Genomic DNA, 4,640 nt, shown 5'->3' with positions numbered 1-4,640 from the left:
AACTGAATGACACTTTCCGTTAAGATCATACTCAGAATCCTAGCCACAATGCATGTTTGAAAAACATAACAAATTCACTGTATACAAAATTGAAAGGTCTTCCAACCTACACGTGATCGTCAAATTCAGGCTTGGTATATACTGTTTCAGATGGATTAAGGCTGTCAACACCTACTACAACAACAACTGTGTCATCTGCTGTGTCATCGCCAACAGCACAACCTACTACAACCACTACAGCTCCATTCCGTAGGGTTTTGTCAAGTTGCAGTTCCAATAGCCAGTGTCCTGCTCAGGCTTCCTGCCGTGTTCGTTATCCTGACGGACTATTGTGTATCTGTACCGAAGGATTTGTGGCGTCAACCAATTTGGCTGGTTGTGAAAGAGGTGATTGTTAATTAATCTTACTGTTGTAAATACTGTTTATCTTACTGTTGTAAAGTTACATAACATAGCTTTTGTTTCATTAGTAATGTTCATGAAATTAAGTGATTAAGCAGCGCTTTTTTTGATAGTATAAATTCTTTTTTTTGTAGATTGTTAGAAGTTTAAATCCGTTGACTATATACGTAGGGTTCTCCATAGCCGAGTGGTCTTAGCAGTGGCTTCGAGGCGTCTCACCAATACAGTCACTGTTAGTTCAGGTAGATCTGATGCTGGTTTCCTCTCCGGTCTTACCTGACAAAGTGTGCAAGTAATTGACAGATGACGACGTGTTTGACAACAGAGACATGTATGTCAGTTTCGACACATTAATCCAGTTGGGTCAACCGGCTTTTTGGCAATGTAACCATGGCTGTCGTCATATAGGTGAAAAGTTTCTTACTGCAACTTAGAGGATTATTCAAAACAGTAAAATAAAATAAATAAATAAATAATGTATATATAAATCAATAAACTAAAGAGTAAATGTGGATGCAGTGTTGTGCTGGGAGTGGTTAGAGATATTCTTGTCTTGTGAGAAGGTGTTTCGATTTTGTATGACTAATAATGCTTTAGTACATTCTGTGTTTAGAGCATTGGTTTCCTATGTCTTTTTCTTTAAGTCAAGGATGACACTTGTAATATGCTTTTTCCCCGTTACAGCCGCCTATATTAACGACGTGTGTATAACGCAGTGTGCTGGCTTGTTTATGGTGTGCAACGCTTTGTTACGCCGGTGCGAATGTTTATCGGGCTATGTCATGGCTGGGGACAACCAAAACTGCGTTTTGCCGAGAAGAGGTCTGCTGGGAGAAGCATGCGGAGATGGTTGTGTTTTTGTCACGGAGCAAGAATGTGTGAATGGTGTTTGCACGTGTATGTCGAATTTAAGACCTTTGACAACGGCAGAGATTCAGGCCTTCATTAATCCCCAACGTCAGTGTATAAGCTGGACATACACACTAGGTAAGCATGATCTTCGTAATTCTAAGTAAATGCGAAGGTCTTGGCTATCAGTACCAAGCATATAATCTTGATATTGAAAGAGACATTCATGTCACAGCGGTCAAATAGAATAACCTTTGTGGGTTAATAATTGCTAAATGATTTTGCGAAACGCAGTTCAGCGCCAACAACATGTAGCAAAGGATTAAAAATAAAAATAAAAGAAGAAATGAAAAGAAATTAATCAAGAGATGGAAAAATGCAAGAAATTTCTAGGCCAATGAATGAAATCTGTATTCTAATCATGTACCGTACTATAAATTCAGTAGTAGATAATCAAATTGTGTATCGGAGTTTCGCTTTGATTGCAACCATCTGTGGCGATAAAACCAAAGATGATGGATAGTCCGCTGCTAGCCCCGCGTTTGGCAACGTTAACGACAATTATAACGATTTGAGAAAGGAATCTTTGACATTTCGTCGTTTATTATTGACAGGAGACGTGTACTTTATTGTACAATATCAGAAATTTGCACTGAAGGCGTTTGATGATTAACTGTTTGCATTAGAAATTGTGGTCTTTTTTGGCGAATCTATGCCTGCTCTCGTATGAATCCTGGTATGTGCAAAACTATTAACTAGTCATTATCACGAGGACCAATCGTTGTCATTCAGTAATGGGTACATGGACGATGTGCTACCTTTAAGCAATCCATGTAGAGCAAAGGCTGTAAAAGAAATTTACCCACGTTGGCTGGATTTAAAGCAAACCACCAAATCTCCAGAGGACATACTGGCGTGAGATTCAGAAATTTTGAAATCTAGGAAAGGAACAGATTATTAAAATCTCCGTCTAATGACGTTGTTTTGTAGACATTTTCTTAAACTATTTGTGCTTAATGTGCTAAAAGTTTACGTATTTCTGTGGAAAATTAAACTAAACCTTTAGGCGCAATGAAACTTTTCTCGTCGATTCTTACACCTTATCCAAACTGTTGATAAAAGCATGTTTTGGAAGAAATGAGATAAAAGTGGTAGGTTAGGTGTAAAAAGGGACTCCATTGTATTTCTAAAACATTGACATAAAGAAAGGAAAGCCAAGCAAATAGAGTAACGGTGTTTTATTATTAACTAAGGTATAAAATAATACATACTTAAAATATGTTTGACGAATTATGGGACAGTTTTAATCTTTACAGGTTGCCAAGATAAGTGAAAAACATGTATATATATATATATATATATATATATATATATATATATTATTTCAGATGGATCAAGTCCACCAACCACAACAACAATGGCACCACCACCAACTACAACAGCTGCGCCTACTGTGTCATCTCCAACAGAACAACCTACTACAACCACTACAGCTCCATTTCGTAGGGTTTTGTCAAGTTGCAGTTCCAGTAGCCAGTGTCCTGCTCAGGCTTCCTGCCGTGTTCGTAATCCTGACGGACTATTGTGTATCTGTAACGAAGGATTTGTGGCGTCAATCGATTTGGCTGTTTGTGAAAGAGGTGATTGTTCATTTATTTTACTGTTGTGATACTGAACAACAAGTTACATGACATAGCGTTTGTTTAATTACTAATGTTCATGAAATTTAGTGATTAAGCAGCGCTTTTGTGATAGTATAAATTCTTTTTTGTATATTGTTAGAAGTTTAAATCCGTTGACTATATACGTAGGGTTCTCCATAGCCGAGTGGTCATAGCAGTGGCTTGGAGGCGTCTCACCAATACAGTCACTGTTAGTTCAGGTAGATCTGATGCTGGTGTCCTCTCGGGTCTTACCTGACAAAAAGAAATTAATCAAGAGATGGAAAAATGCAAGAATTTTCTAGGCGAATAAATGAAATCTGTATTCTAATCATGTACCGTGCTATAAATTCAGTTGTAGATAATCAAATTGTGTATCGGGGTTTCGCTTTGATTGCAACCATCTGTGGCGATAAAACCAAAGATGATGGATAGTCCGCTGCTAGCCCCGCGTTCGGCAACGTTAACGACAATTATAACGATTTGAGAAAGGAATCTTTGACATTTTGTCGTTTATTATTGACAGGAGGCGTGTACTTTATTGTACAATATCAAAAACTTGCACTGAAGGCGTTTGATGATTAACTGTTTGCATTAGACATTGTGGCCTTCTTTTGGCGAATTTATGCCTGCTCTCGTATGAATCCTGGTATGGCAAAACTATTAACTAGTCATCCTCACGAGGACCATCGTTGTCATTCAGTAATGGGTACATGGACGATGTGCTACCTTTAAGCAATCCATGTAGAGCAAAGGCTGTAAAAGAAATTTGCCCATGTTGGCTGATTTAAAGCTAACCACCAAATATCCAGAGGACATACTGGCATGAGATTCAGAGATTTTTGAAATCTAGTAAAGGGAGAGATTATTAAAATCTCCGTCTAATGACGTTGTTTTGTAGACATTTTCTTAAACTATTGTGCTTAATGTGCTAAAAGTTTAAGTATTTCTGTGGAAAATTAAACTAAACCTTTAGGCGCAATGAAACTTTTCTCGTCGATTCTTACACCTTATCCAAACTGTTGATAAAAGCATGTTTTGGAGGAAATGAGGATAAAAGTGGTAGGTTAGGTGTAAAAAAGGACTCCATTGTATTTCTAAAACATTGACATAAAGAAAGGAAAGCGAAGCAAATAGAGTAACGGTGTTTTATTATTAACTAAGGTATAAAATAATACATACTTAAAATATGTATGACGACTTATGGGACAGTTTTAATCTTTACAGGTTGCCAAGATAAGTAGAAAACACAGATTGCAAAAAGTGTTAAATCTGACTAAATCTATAGAATGTGTTGGAAATTGGCTCTGTGATTATTGACCTCAAACGCAAACAAGGGCAACCTGCGGCTGGTCGTCGGTTTCCTACGGCTTTACCACATTTCCTGCACTCATAATGCTGGCTGCTGTCATGTAAGTGAAATACTGTTAAGTGCAGCGGAATACTACGCAGCTGTGGAAGGGAATTGGCGGTTTTCTTTCACTTTTAACTGTGCGTTTGTTATTTTTACCATTTTTGCATCCACATTTTTTCCTTTTCTAAGAAGATGAAAAAGAAAAAACTACTAAAAATAAACCAATCAGATTACGTTTAGCTTCACCCTTTTGTTTAAACACTTATGTATGTGACAATATCACTGAATGATTGTCTGTGGACCCGAGATAACTCAGTCGGGCCTCGACAAAACCAACTATCGATTTTGCATTTTGCCTAAAAAAAGAAAACTCT

General features: G+C 37.4%; 1 long non-coding RNA gene across 1 annotated transcript; it reads left to right on the top strand.

Moving 5' to 3' along the window:
* The first annotated feature begins 215 nt into the window (after nt 1-215).
* LOC135462835 (uncharacterized) lies at nt 216-2,763 on the top strand. Its single transcript, XR_010443497.1, has 3 exons — nt 216-387; nt 1,087-1,389; nt 2,640-2,763. It is a non-coding gene; the product is annotated as an uncharacterized LOC135462835 (long non-coding RNA).
* The last annotated feature ends 1,877 nt before the right edge of the window (nt 2,764-4,640 follow it).

Source organism: Liolophura sinensis, chromosome 2 (assembly GCF_032854445.1).
Source record: "Liolophura sinensis isolate JHLJ2023 chromosome 2, CUHK_Ljap_v2, whole genome shotgun sequence".
Classification (NCBI taxonomy): domain Eukaryota; kingdom Metazoa; phylum Mollusca; class Polyplacophora; order Chitonida; family Chitonidae; genus Liolophura; species Liolophura sinensis.
The sequence above is the reverse complement of the archived record's forward strand: the minus strand, read 5'-3'. Positions and strand labels throughout refer to the sequence as shown.